Here is a 15,691-nt window from a genome sequence, read left to right as displayed (position 1 = left end):
TTCTGAGACGATTTCTCTGCAACTTTTTTAACATATGGTAGAGAACAATTCATGGGAAAAACCTTTTGGACTGCTCCCCCTCCCAACTCTAGCCACCCCAGGTTTCTAATTACACTGTGTTAGAGAGTAGAAGCTAGTGTTTGAAATGATAACACTTTTTTTTTTTTTTTAGTGCAAGCTAGCATAACTTCACTTAAGAAAAGAAATTATAGTAATTCCCTTTTGGAAAAAGAAAAAATGGTAGCTCTGTCCTATTTCTGGTTTAATGCAATGTTTTCTACTCACATTTAGATAAAATTTAAATCCAGAGCACGGGCCTGCAGTGAACTCCATGACCTGGACTCCATGTCCCCCTTGCCCCCATGGGTCCTGCTGTCCTGGCTCGCTGCCCTCGCTGGTGGCCAGTCTCCCTGGACAAAGCCCTAGCGCACCTTTTGCTTGCCATGTGCTACTCTAGATATCAGGGCAACAACAGAGACAAGCCCAACATACAAGACGAATGTCCCTGCCCTCTCAGTGCTTAAATTCTAAAGGAAGAAGACATCTAACATATTTTTATCTTAGATACTAAAAAATGCTAGCAGTATTAATATTATTCAGTATTATTCATTAAAAAAAAGTAAGAAGGAGGGTGAGTTCTATATTGGGAGGGGGTATCTTCTATTGGTTTTAAACAGGATCCAACCTCTTCCTGTCTCAAAGGCCTTACAAGTATGTCCTCTTCTATCCCTACCCTCTTATCAGAGAGGGAGCCATCCTGAGGTTGTCCACTTTTTGGCTTCTACTTTAGATGGTTCTCACATATCCAGGTCTTCATCAGACCCATTAGAATCCTTCACTGAGACCCTTATGTTCTCCTCAAAGCCATTATTATACTTTCTGATCATTATCTTTGAGTCTGTCTTTAATGTTTGGCATCTTCAATGGATCTACATTTAAATGATTACAAGGGTCTGTCTTTTTTATGTGTTTTTGATAAATATGTAAATATCAAGTTTGTTGACACTCAATAAAATATATTGAATACTAATAAAAGAATGAAAGAGGGAGAAAGGAGGGAAGAAAGGAAAAAGGAAGGAAGGAAGAAAGGAAGAAAGGAAGGAAGGAAGGAAGGAGAGAAGGAATCCATTGTAAAAAGACTCAAACTCTTTAACTGAAGTTGCCTCAACAAACCAGCCAGAATCTAAGAACAGACAAAAAAAAAAAAAAATATTTAGACTAAAACAGTCAAAAACAGTGAGATAAGTCAGAATTCAGGATCACTTTACTGGGGGCAGACTCTTTTCACACAAAGCCTCAAACGCAGGCTCAGTACAAAGCACAGAAAATGAGATGGTCATATCAAGGTCGGCCACACCTGGGAGTCTACAAGGTGAAAAGATGAGGCGCTCCCAGGTGAGAAGGCCACCAATGAGACACAGCTCAAGGTGGGAGAGGTGAGCTGGAGAAACCAGTCACTGGGAGTGCAGCAGCCCTGTGCCCCCAAAGGCCAGCTGCCCCTCCTTCTGCACCAAGTGCATGCCTGAAGGTCAGCTCTTCCCCCGCCAGCCCTGACATGCTGTAACTAGAAAATTAATTATCACAACTTATTTTTCCATGTATAAAATGATAGTTGTATCTTCCACAGGTTTGCTCAGGATCTTGGATTCACCTGAAACTACATGATTTCTAGTTACATAATGACCTCCTTCTGGGATAACCAATGCTTGTGGCTGCTTTACTACCTTCCTAGGAGAGAGAGGCCTGTACATCTATGGTCCAAGGCATTGAGGTCATCAAGGTAGGGAAGCTGGGTCCTGCGTATGGGGGAAGACAGACAGGAGCTGCAGAGTCTGCAAAGCCCATCAAATGCTTACCTTGAGCAAGCACTGAAGGCTACATGATTACATTAAGTTTTCAGACTCATTTTAAGAGAATTTCCTTCTTTCTTTGCAAATAGCGTCAACAGCAGGAGAAGTCAGATGTGAGAACAATGACACATTTTTATTCACTTTAGCGTCTAGTGCATGTGTAGGAAATGTTAAAGATTTTAAGCCTGGATTTGGTTTCCCATGTTCTAACCTCTCGGAGAGACCTCACACACCATTTATTGATTTCTTCTACTCCACCTGAAAGACACTGTGCAAGGTACTGGGCATACATTAGAAAAGCAATTACACAGGTGACAGCATTGGTGAAAGACGGTATTAAAACAAGTAGAGAAAAAGTAAAGTTACAAACTGCAGTAAAATGATGAAGAAAAGCAACACATGTCCTTTGTGTGGTTTTATGGGGAGTTTATCACGTTTCCAGGTTCCCATCACAACATACTCCCAAAGATACCTCTTTAATGTATCTTACAATCAGGCACATGAGATGAGAAGAAAAAACAAGAGAACACAGAGTTGGAGAAAGGGAACCATTCCAAGCAACCATGAAGACAGCTTCCTCTGTTTCCCCTCCAAGCCTGAGATGATTACCAACCCAACCATCCTGTAGACTGGTGATCTTAGAAACACTGGGCAGGCACTCTGCCAGTCCTGGGTCTTCAGACTGCAGATAGTAACCATTGTTGTAACTACTGACTTCTTACATGATTGTTTATGTCAAGTGTTTAACATAGGACCTGGTTTGAATGACAGAACTCTGTACCTGGTGGTTTCCATTAATTAATGATTACTCTGTCACCCTACACACCTATCTGGAGGTCTACCACCTGATCAAAACTCCTACGTGAGAACAAGCCCTGTGTTCCACTCTGCAGGACTAGATCGGGACATGGAGTAGAGACCCAAAGGCTTGATCAGATCTGGAGGCTTCAATGACCATGGAATCTCCTCTCCCATTCTCTCCTCTTTGGCCACAGCTGGATGACAACAGTCAGAAAAATGAAGATGTTGTCTATTCGATTTCTGAAAGACCACGTGAAATTTACAGACTCGGTGGCACACGCCTGTAATCCCAGCGTTTGTGAGGCTGAGACAGGAGGATCGCGATTCGTGGCCAGGCTCAGCTATTTAGTGAGGCCCTTTGCAACTTGATGAGACCCTGTCTCAAAATAAAGAATAAAAAAAATAGGGCAGGGGATGTAGCTCAGAGGTAGAACGACCGTGGGTTACATACATCCCCGGTGCCGCAAAATAAACAACCAACCAACCAAATAACAAAGCTCACACTTGTTGAAGTACCATTACTCATTCCAAGCGTTTCTGCATCCCGAGAGAGGGATCCAGCCCGGCCTAGATCCCAATTTGACTCCTCAATTTGAAAATCCTGCAAACAAAGCCTAATGGAAGGGACTGCAGAAGAGACAACTGAAAGCAAAATGAGCATAAATGGTTTTGCTTCAGTGGACCCAGTCGTTCTTGAGGGTCGGCCTATTAATATGCAATATTTCCCTACAGTTGTGCTATTTCAGTATCACTTTATGTTCTGGTGTGTTCCAGGACTGATTCAAAAAGTACTGAAAAGCTACTACTCAATGTATTTCTTTCTTTCTTTATTTTTTTTTTTTTTGTGTGTGTGTGGTACTAGGAGTGGAACCCAGGGGCTTTCTACCTCCTGGCCATCCTCCCAGACCTATTTTATAATTTATTTGGAAACAGGGTGTCACTAAGTTGCTGAGAGCCTCACTAAGTAGCTGAGGCTGGCTTGGAACCTGTGCGATCCTCCTGTCTCAGCCTCCCAAGCACAGGGATTACAAGCGTGTGCCACCGCGCCCAGCTATGTTTATTTTTAACTGGCACATTATAATGGTACAGATTCATAGGGTAGAGTGTGATATTTTGAGACATTTATAGAATGCGTAAGGGTAATTAGCATATCAAATCACATCAGATATCATTTCTTTTTAAAATCCTTCCTTCTACATATTGTGAAATATACAATAAGTTATTGCTAATTGTAGTCAATAAATCCTAGATTTCAATCCTCTTTATCTTTTTGTTTTTATTGGTACACTGTAGTCACATATCTTACTGGAGTACAAGATGGTAGAGGCACGCATGCACACATTCTCACTTAGCCCTTTCCCAATTTTCAACTCATTTCCTACCCCTCCAAAGTGCTGAAATGAAGAGTGGCAAGGAACAATCTAGAAAGAAACCCAGAACAAACTACTGACAGAATCAACATTGAATACAAAATATTAAAACCCTTGATTTCAGGGTAATCTCCTCAGATACCTTAGCAGCACAAGGAACTCTGTCAGCGTGAGCTAAGAATATACATGTCGCACTCTGCACAGGGTCAAAACACACCTTATAATTATACATGGCAAAGGACATCCTTCCAAGCTGAAGAAGACTTTAAGTAAATAAATAGCTTCTGCACGGGCAAAAACACACAAAACAAAACAAAACAAAACAAGAAACAAAGAGAGAGGGAGGGGGGATGACTATGTCACTAACAAAAGAAATAAACAAGTAAACCAGACAGGTCTAGGCTGTCATCACCTTGTGTCCTGTAGTCCAGTCTATTGCCTGGCACCCAGCAGTTGATCTTTTTATGAAGGGAAGTCTCTAGTAAACCTTTTTTTTTTTTACTTTTAAAAGAAATTACAAATAGAAAATCTAAGGAAATTAAAATATGCCTTAATAGTAAAAATTTACAAGCATCAATTTAGGATACATTTTCTTTAAAGGTAAGTAATATTGTTGGGCATGGTGGCACACACCTCTAATCTCAATACTTGGGGAGGCAAGAAAGAAGAATCACAGGTCAAGGCTGGAGGCCAGTACCTGAAAAGACCTTGTTTCTAAATAACAAGTGAAAAAAATTGCTGAGGTTGTAGCTCAGAGATAGAGTGCCCCTGGGTTCAATCCCCAGGAGAGCGTGCCCTAACATTGCATACACAAAGGATATATAACTCAAACGACAAAAAGACAACCCAATTTAAAAATGGGCAAAGGACTTCAATAGTATTTCTCAAAGGAAGATATCCAAATTGTGAATAAACATTTGAAAAAGTGCCTGGTAGTAATAATTATGGAAATCTAAATGAAAACTACAGTGAGATACCACATCCTACAAAAGACAAAGAGAAGGAAAATGATGTGTTTACCAGGATGTATAGCAATTGGAACATTTGACACTGCTGATAAGAAATGTAAAATAGTTAGTTGAGCCATATACTTTAAGTGTGTGAACTACATGGTATAATAAATGCACCTCAATAAGACTATTATAAAAAGATAATTTAAAAGAGTTATATAATTTGGTCTTGTAATTATTCTAGGAATATATTTCTAATATATCATCCAATGTATTCACAAAAATATACAAATACAATTTCTTATATTATCATAAACAAGTAAAAATGGGTTAGACTAATGGTGACAGGAACAACAGGAGCATAATGTACTTAAACTGATATTCTAAAGAATATTTACTATGTGAAAAAATGCTATGTCACAATTAGAACTTTTAGGATGAAAAGTTGCACGTAAGGGTAGATTGTAATGTTTTCAAAGGCTATGTAAAAAGATAAAAATACCAGTAATAGAATAATAATAATAATCATGATAGTAAAATTAAAGACATGCATACTATGTGGCCAAGTACTTCTCTGAATGTTGTATGTCCCGAATTCACTTAATCATCAAAAGGATTTTCAGATATATTATTCTCAGTTTGTAAACGAGAAAATTTAAACCAAAAAAGATAAGGTGATGATCTTCCATTGTTTTTAAACGAGGAAGCAACACAACTAAGGCTTACACCCAGATGGCCTGGTATCAGAGTTTACAGATTCGTTATTAAAATGTCTAGAGTAGACACATATTTGTGAATAATGAACATTGCATTTTTTCTTCTTTACTTTTTTCTAAATTATCTAAAATTTCTACAATAAACATCTACTTCCTTACTAAAATAAACGAAACCTAACAGCTTCTGATGACCTTTATCAATGTGTGGTTAGCTCTAGAAATGAGTAACCTTGGATACCAGTGGGTCAAGTTCCCCTGCACCTCAGCCTTCACTCCCTGGAAACAAACTGGGTCAAAGGCTGAGCTTCCACTTCTAAACCATCAACAAATTCCTTCAAGCATTTCTTTTCAGAGATAGTTCAACATATGACTCTTTTCTTTCAACTGGAAAAATGAATAAAATTATCATTTCCACCAAGACACCTGATGTGCCCAATGCCATATGGAGAAAAGAACCACAGTGACAATTCTATTTCCAGTGACCCTGGGTGACCCAGGAAAGGTTAAAATAGAACAGGTCTTGATGTAAGTGCCTGTCTTTGACCTAACGCTTTTGTTTGAATCAGCTGAGCCTTAGAGACTACATCTATAAATTGGAGAAAATAATTGTGACTCTATGAAGTTCACTAATTTGAAGACAAAAGTCTACTAAATACAGGAAGCACTAAGCAGATAGTATATTCCTCATTAACTTTTTGATTTTTATTATATTCAAATAACAACCTGGTGTAGTGACACATGCCTGTGCTCCTAGTATTTGGGAGGCTAAAGCAGGAAGATTGCAGTCTCAAGGCCAGCAGTGTGTTGTAACATAGCAAGACTCTGATTCAAAGTAAAAAATAAAATAGATCTGGTGGTGTATTTCAGAGGTAGAACACCCTTGGGTTCAATCCCTACTACTGTATAACAATAGCAAAATAAAATAATAATAATAATAATAATAATAATAATAATAATAATAATAATAATAATAATAATAATAATAATATTAACAGCAATAGTAGTACTAATAGTAATAATGCAAAGCAAGAAACAAACACACACAAAAAAAGAACTCTCAGGGGCTAAAGATGACTTTGAAGTAGTAACCACATAGTTTTTAATAACATTTTCCTATATTATTAAAAATAATATAGCCAACAACTAGATAATAGCCAAGGTATATTTTGACCCAGTACCTTCAATAAGCATTTATGGGATACTTACGATGTGCACGACACTGAGCCAGATATAAATAATTCACACATGAGTAAGAAAGAATTCTATTTCTATAGGAACTCATGGTCTAGAGTAGAAAATATGAATGTCAATGCATGCTGATAATCAAATTCTATGAGCCATAAAAAAGAAATCACTATTTTCTGGCAATGTTAAATTATTGGTAGAGACAAAATTTCATAGAAGTAGTAACATTTGAAAGGATCTGGCAGGAGGAAGCAGTTAACAATGGTTGGAAAAGACGTGGGGGGCAGCTTTCCATTCAGAATAACCTGAGGAAATAGGGTTGAGCCCTGAGTTCAATCCCCAGCACCAAAGTGAATAAACAGACAAATAAACAAACAGAATAACTTGAGAACATCACATAAATGTAGATGGGAAGCCAAGGAGTCATAAGGTGAAAATGGCATGTAGATGAATTAGGATGTGGGAAGAAATTGGGAAAAGGTATTGGCATTGGCAGGAGCTTATCATGGGATCTTTTAAGCGATTCCCTAGGCATAATTGAGCATACTCAAGAGCATTAAGCAAGAAAAGATATGGAAAATTCCAGGTAAAAAAGTGAGACTATCAGAGATAGACAAAAACTATCAGGAAGAACAGACATCAGTCCTGATGTGTGAATCCGCTTTCTAGTCTGTTCTGTATATACTTTTCAGGTTTGGAATAGATCGCAAGCACATTAGCCATTCCATTTCAAAAGATGTCCAAACTCCTTCCTATGTTACTAAACTATTTGGGACTCTGGCAATGTTAATATCTTCCACTGGGTCAAAAGTTCTGATACAGTTTTGATAAGCAGTAAGTGATAAAGCAGCATAGAAGCTTATGTTCTAAACCTTGAGGAACTTCTACATTAAAACTATGGAAAAAGACAATTTTGATATTATGAATACCAGTGAAATTCCACTTAAATAGGTTTATCCAAGCAAGGTGGCACAAGCCTGTAGTCCTAGTACTTGGGAGTTGAAACAGGAAGATCAGGGGTTCTAGTACAGTCTTGGTAATATGGCAAGATTCCCCATAACCAAGACAAACCATTTCAAAATAAAAAATAAAAAGGACTGGGATTGTAGCTTTGAGGTTCAATCCTCTGGATTCAATCCCCAGTACCACCAAATTAAATAAATAAATAAATAAATAAATAAATAGGTGTAGAATTTAAGCTGTAGAAGACTACAGTAACTAAGTACACATATCTTCCCAATGTGACAAGCGAAACTTGACCTTAATCTTCACTGTGGGATGTGGCTTTAAAGTAACTACCGAAACACTTCATATAAACAATATTTCAGTAAAGGGGTTGAAAAGACTCGTTGTCCATCCAAATGAGAAGCCGTTCCTTAAAATCAGCCACAAAACTTGGACAAGACAGAAGCACCGCCCACATATTTAACTTGGCATTTTCTTTTTCTTTCCCCGGCCACCTCCTTCCACTAGGTCCAGCAGAGAGTGCGAGGCTGAGCCATCAGGACGTGCAGAAGCTGGAAGTCCCATGGGCCTCTCTTTTGTAATTTTCTAATTGTTCAAATCTTGCAGTGGGGTATTCTGCAAATTAGGAGATCTATTACCTAGACTAGAAAATCGATAGTTAAGGGGACTCCATAAGGCAACGCTGATGAGTTTATAGAAGAAACAGCAACTGCACTCAAGGCAAATATCTTTTAAGAAAAGGAAGGATGCAGTTTCATTATTTCTGAATAAGCTCAATAAAGAAAAAAAAAACAATTAGGGGGACCAAAAATCATTGGTAATGATTGGCTGCAGTTGCCGGGCTAATGGTGCAATTGGAGCTGAAGCTTTCAGTCTGGGCTGCGCACAGACGGTGCAATGAAAATTGCTAAGAATGTGCCCTTCAGTTATTGAACAGCGGTGCAGGCACTTTGTTATCAGCTTAATTGAAGAGGAAACGATAAAGACAGAGAGAAAGGAGGGAGATTTGAGACTCTGAGACGAGCAGAGAAACCTACGTCTTCCATATCGAAGTGTTATTCTATTTTACTATAAATCCTGATTTAAGAAAACTTAAGAAGTTGTTTCCTGCAGAGTACCATCTGGCAACAGAACACCTTCTGTAAGAGAGCTGGGTAATTTTGCTGATATATGGCTCAAAAAATACAGCTGAGCAGCTGAGAAACTAGACGCTCAATAACCCTCATCCCTTTTAACTGTCAAAACACTATAAGGGTCCATCTATAGGAAAAAAGAGAAAAATATATATTAAAGAATTGCCCATAGCTCATCGGTCAGAGCGAATGCAGCCAATGAAACATGTTTGCCTGTAGCAGGATAAGTGCCTTTTAGTATAAACCATTAAGCTTTAAAAGCTAAGAAAAAGACACCAAAGAAATGAAAACCCACTCTGAGGGGTCATGGAATCACTGGAATTCAGGAAGAGTCACTTCAAGAGGTGCAAATTGAATTATACTAAAATGTTTTTTTCTTTACTGAAAACAAATGCATATGCATATGCGTTTATCTTCGTATCTCAAACTGTGATTAAATACAACCCATAATATACAAACTGGCACTACTTCTGAAAGGCCTTTACTTTTGGGTGAAACACAGGAATGGATTTATTTCACAGGAACCAAAGCATACTTGAGAAATACGGCTTTGCTTTAGTGACCAAAGGTAGTTGACATTTGTCAAGAAGTGCAATCAATCTGATTCAGGTAAGCATCGGTTATGTGGAGTGATGTGGGTGTAATTGTATCACTTAAAATATCTCTACTCTGTCCCTGAAATAGGACAAGTTCAATTTATACTAAAGTCGTAACTTAGAAAATAGTTTTTTATTAGGGTTTTAGGAAAGGATTATTCTTCTCTGAATAATATTCCATATTCCTCATGGTTCCCAGTTATGCTATTATTTATTCATGTATTCATTTATTTGTTGTGAGATTAAACTCAGTAGCTTTTTAGCTCTGAGCTAGACTCTCAAGCCCCCCCCCCTTTTAATTTTGAAATTGGATTTTGCTCAGTGGCCGAGGGTCTCACTAAGTTGCTGAGGTTGGCCTCCATCCTGGGACCCTGTTGGCTCAGCCTCCCAAGGACTGGGATACCGGCATGCACCACTGATCCTGGCTGATACTACTTATTTGGATGATGGTCTATTTCTGCTATATTATCTCTGTTCTAGGAAGTACCACCCTTTGCCCATACTGGTGTGCTAAGCTTGGTAGTGTAAGAGATGGCAAAGTTGGTAAAAGTTCTTCCTTGATTATCAGATACACTATGCATGGAAAGCAGATTTCTCCCCCATAAGAAAGGAGACATAGTTTAAACTTAATCGCAAAGGAATATCAAGAAGTTGGAAAAGAGGATTACAAGGTTCTGTGTCTTTCCCAAAGTTTACTTACAAACAATTGGCTCCTGAATGACTGTGAATATAAACAGCCTGAAAAGGGGAGACAAAACTGAGACACTTATGTCTTTCAGATTAAAACAAAGGGACAAAAAAAAAAATCTATACATGCAGCCTATTTTTAAAGAATGTATTTTGGATACACATTATTAAAAATAAATATCAAACTTCTAATAAAAAACATAAAAAACACAGCTTTGAGACATTGACTATTATTAAGTGGCTTAGAAGACACCCCAGAAATTGAAAAGTAATTGCCTTTGGAGTCACTGCTTGCTGCCAGTCTCCTTCCACTCTGGTCTAGGACACACTGAACAACAACAAACTTGATCCTTTTCAATGCTTTGCGAGTCTTAAAAGCAACTCGGGCACCTCCATTGGGTCTTCAGAATTACACTATATTGATAGCTCCATTATATTTTCCATTGTCTCTATCAGTTCCATTACAGAAGAGGAAAAAGTCATAATGGAACAGAAATTCCCCAGCACAGAGACAGGAGCTGAGCTCTAAGTAAATGTCTCCTTTCTTCCCCACCGGCCACCCTTGGTGCTTTGACCTTCTTTCTCCATTACAGCTCCCAGAACTGTTTATCAATAATCTTCCCTCAGTTCTCTGAGGCATGTTGGAAAGCTAAGCCATCTTGTCAAGGGAAGAGGGGAAAAAATAGGGAAAAATTTTTCATTTGCCACCTCATCTCTCTTCCTCATCCAAGTAAGTACTATTTTTCTCCTTTTTCATCAGCAGCCTCCACAAATCTCTCCTTAAACTTAGCACATTCCTTATGATAAGACCCAGGTAACCGCTGGAGAAAAACATGCTTTTTTCCTGTCATAATATTATGGATCTAGCTTGAATGACACCGCCTCCCTAGCTCTTGGAATCCACTAATAATAATAAAAGCAAGCCAGGATCACAATCGTTTTAAATATACTTGTCCCAGGAAAACCATGTTCAGAATGTATTTTGCAGAAATTGACGGTTTCAGGTATATAAAAATTCCAACCTTGTACCATATCACAGAATGTTTTAACAATTTTCTGATAGTAAATATTCATTAATAAGTAATGTATCAATATACTGTGCAGGTTTCCCTTAATAAAAGGGAAAATAGGAAAGTAAAGTGTGTTTATATATAACAAACATGTCTATATGCATATATGTTTATATAAACAGCATCATATATTTACTATAAATAGTATACACTTTGGCCCAGTTAGCATTGTTTTCAGCAATATTTACCCAATCAACCTGTCTACTACTTTAGTTCTAAGGTTGTTTTTTTTTTTATTTCAGCACTTATAGTAGCCCCACCCCGTTATAAATTTCACATATACCATGACACCAGTTAAGAATACTGTTGCTTAATATATATCTTAATACTAATGTTTTATCAGTGTTTCATGCTCAGTGGAGTCCTATAATTTCCTTAAAAATCAGGGAAGAAAAATGTAGGCAGTCCTGAGTCACTGGTATAAACACAGCCATAGGAGAATCCATCCACTGGCTCTCACACGCTCTCACTGATTCTTTGAGCATTTGTACCAAAATCCTTTCCTAGATGCCAGTGGTAACAAAAGTAAAAACACACAAAGTTCTTCTCCTGATGAAGCCTACATTTTAGTGATAGGGAGACAGAGACATTAAGAATGTAACACTTAAAAGTCTGGCATGGTGGCGCATTCTTTGTAATCTCCGCATTTGGGAGGCTGAAACAGGAGGATCCAGGTTCACAGCCAGCCTCAGCTACTTAGTGAGGTTATTTGCAACTCAGGGAGACTCTGTTTCAAAATAAAGAATAAAGGACTGGGGATATGGTTTGGAATGTTCCTGGGTTCCATTCCCAGTATCTCAAAAAAAAAAAAAAAGAATATAACACTTGAAATAATTCTATGTACATATATAAAATTACCCAGTGCAATCTCAAAGACATGTATGGAGAGAGGGAGGGGGAGGGTGGGACTCTGAGGGAAGAACTCCAAAAGATGTGTGCATGCCTGTGCCTCTCATTGTCATTATAATGGCAACACACAAGTCAATGTTTATAAACTTAAAGAAGGAAAGAGAGAGAGAAAGAAAGGAAGAAAGAAAGACATAAAACATGATATGGTAGTGATGAGAGCTATAATGGAAAATAGAATAAAATCAGCAGGCAGACAAGGAGAGGTGGGGAGGGCTGGAGGAGGCTGTGTTCCTTACACAGCTTGAGATGGCAGCTCTAAGGACTTTTCTGAGCACACGGCCACCCCCCAATCCAGCCACCACTCCTGAGCTTGGAGAGAGGCTGGCTCTATTCAGCCTGCCTGATGACCTAAGCCCCATCAACACAAATGCAATTTCCAAGAGGAAACCTGAAAAAAACATGCTTCTCAGAACCAGCTACTTGTACTAAAAGTGACAGGTCAGGAGTCTGGAGAAATAGTTTGACCCGCATGGGATAGAATTTCAGGTCCAATTGTGTGGGCTCCCTGGCCAGGTACACACAGAACCAGAAAAATATGTAAGAGCTCAGAAAAAAGCTTGAGATGGCACTTCATTAACAGCAGGTAAAAGGGAAACTCAACTGCTAATCCCAGGGCAGACAACTTTAAAGAGAATCACAGGGCAGTGGTCACATGGATATCACGTCAGGTAGAACAAGACAGACCAGATTTAACTAGCAGTTCACACTGGGTATGGTGGTACATGCCTGGAATCCCAGTACTTAGGAAGCTGAGATAGGAGGATCACAGGTTTAAGACCAGACTCAGCAACATAGCAAGGCTCCCAGCAATCTAGTCAGAACCTGTTTCAAAACAAAGCCAAAAAGGGCTAGGGTGTAGCTCAGAGGTAGAATGCCCCTGGGTTCAATCCCCAGTGCCAAAATAAGGATAGAATTACAGTTGTGGACCTCTAAGTGTCTTCAGTCAAGCCAGTTAAACCTCAGTCTCACCATTGGTAAGGCAGGGCAGTAATATCTAATTCAAAGGACTGTTGTGACATGGAACACATCACACAATGGATGGAAAGGTGGCAGACTTCCTGTCCAGAGCAAGAGCCATCTGAGTGTTGGAAGTGACACTAAATAAAATGAGTGGCATTAAAAGAAATGAGAGCAAGCACAGCACTTTATATCAATACCTAAGACATGGCCATTGCTCAAGCCAGAACCTACTTCTATGTTCAAGAGCCAGGCCCAGTTATTTATTTATTTCATTTAACTGGGTATTCCATGCCCAGTTATATGAAAAGTCATAAATTCAAACCAAATGTGAACACAAGTTTCTTTGAAAGATTCCAGTGCAAGAGTTCAGTCCTGTGAATTCTCAATAGCGTTTTACAATTAGATGAAAATCCTTCCTTATTGAATCCTGCTTCCTTACTAAACATATAGAGGGATTTCTGGTAATGTGATCTTCTGACAATCCCATAAATCAATAGTCTTTACCTCGTTTTATTCTTAGAGGGACAGTATCAAGAATAAGGAGCTTCTTTAAACATTGATAAAATTGGGATTAGAATAAAACCCTGCCAATTTGTATGTCATGGCTTTGTGTTCAAAGTTAGTGACCGCAGTGGGCAGAATAGTGTTTTCTCCTTCTTCCCAAATTTATGTCTGCCTGGAATCTTAGGCTCTGAACTTATCTGGAAATAGGCACTTTGCTGATGCCATTAAGTTAAGGATTTAAGTGAGATCATGCTGGATTAGGGTAGACCCTAAATCCAATGAGTATGTCCTTAGAAGAAACATAAAAGGACACAGAGACACAGGGAAAGAGGCTCTGTGCAGACCAAAGCATGCACTGGAGCCAGGCAGTCACAAGCCAGCTATGGGCCTGGAGCCTCTCCACACTAAAAAAGGTAAGGACTTCTGAGGGATTCTGGCTCAGCCAACGTCTTGCTTTTGGACTTCTGGTCTCTGGAACTGGCAGAAAATAAATTTCTAATGTTTGTTTTGTCCTTGATACTAGAGATTGAATGAAGAGCCATGTTACCACTGAGCCAAACCCCCAGATTCAATTTTTTTTTTTTTTTTTTGAAAACAGGGTCTAAGTTGCAGGAGTCTCACTAAGTGGCTAAGACTGGTCTTGAAGCTACAACCCTCCTGTCTCAACTTCCCAAGTACTGGGATTACAGGTATGTTCCACTAGCCCTGACTAAATCTCTGGTGTTTTCAGACAGAGAGTTTATGACAATCTGTTGCAGCAACCACAGGAAAATGAGAAGATGATCTTGGTAAATATTCAGTTATTTCTGTGCATTCTGACCTCTGCCATAATGACCACTGTCACATTTTCACTCTCAGTGCCCAAGATAAAGCTGGAGAGAGAAGGATGTCAGAGGCCCCTTCTGGGCTTTCGGGTCATTAAGAAGCTGGGTGGACGTAACCATGTTACTGCAAGTTACTACCGACCCTGGCTGTGCACTAGGAGTGTAGACACCAACATGAAACAAGACCCGCTCCCTTGAGCCATGCTTCTTCCATAAATGTCATTCCTGACAAGAGGCAAACAGTGTAAGAACAATCTGGGGAGACATACAAGGAAACAATAAGCATCGTTTTAAAAAGCTCAGAGAGGAGAATTATCTGTATCGAGGCAGTGCTGCTTCTGCTGTAATGTTTCTACCTTCCATTTAAAGACAGATAAATTTTCCATGACAGCGCTTAATAGCCACCACAGTTAATTCACTGAACTTGCCCTCAGAATTACAGAGTCATAAAAGGATAATAGCATTTGACTGACTATGGTGGAAAGGTGGACTTTTTCAATAAAGTGGCCATTTCATTTCCCCCGTCCCCTGGATTGGCCAAGCAGGGTCTTCCATGTGGGTAGGGACCAAGGAAGAACAACAACACATCTTTAATTACTGCAATGCCATTTAGACCCTTCACTTACTTACTCTTAGGAAAGGAGAATAATTTTCTTATTATAAAACACATCAGTGTTAGCCTAAAGTTTAAATAAGAACAGTAAAACTCTAGAGTCTCTTAGGTCAAAGCACATGAATGGGCAGATATTTACCCATTCACAAAAGTGACACTGCATATTGGCCATTCATAAATAATGGCAAATAATATTAATAATAAGCTAATAGGAAATTCTACTTAATACTCTCTAAACTATATTGTAATACAGGAATTTTTCTTAGAAACCAAATCTGGGAAAAACAAAACAGAAAGCATTCACTATAAATGCACAACTGAGTTTAAGGTGAGAAAGAAAAGGAGAAGCCACAGTAGTGACAACTGAAAGAATATGCTGAAACCTTCCTTTCTGTTTTTCAGTCAATTTAAAAAAATGAATTAAAAAAAAACAATGAATGAATTCTGAACCATGTCTTTATATTTCTATCCCTAATGCCTCTTCCTGTGTCCAGGGCCCTAGTCTGTAATCAGTTATCCAACAGTTTCTCTACTTCCTCTTTGAGTTCCCTTCCAAT

The 15,691-nt window shown here is 38.8% G+C and overlaps 1 protein-coding gene across 2 annotated transcripts in view; it reads right to left on the bottom strand.

Moving 5' to 3' along the window:
• The window catches only part of GPC6 (glypican 6), a gene marked incomplete at both ends in the record, with an annotated part of 1,162,580 nt that overhangs the window by 996,517 nt on the left and 150,372 nt on the right, over window positions 1-15,691 (bottom strand). The window lies entirely within an intron of this gene.

This window comes from Muscardinus avellanarius (assembly GCF_963383645.1).
Source record: "Muscardinus avellanarius genome assembly, chromosome: 2".
NCBI classification, from domain to species: Eukaryota; Metazoa; Chordata; class Mammalia; order Rodentia; family Gliridae; genus Muscardinus; species Muscardinus avellanarius.
Note: the sequence above shows the minus strand (reverse complement) of the source record. Positions and strands in the feature narration are given on the sequence as shown.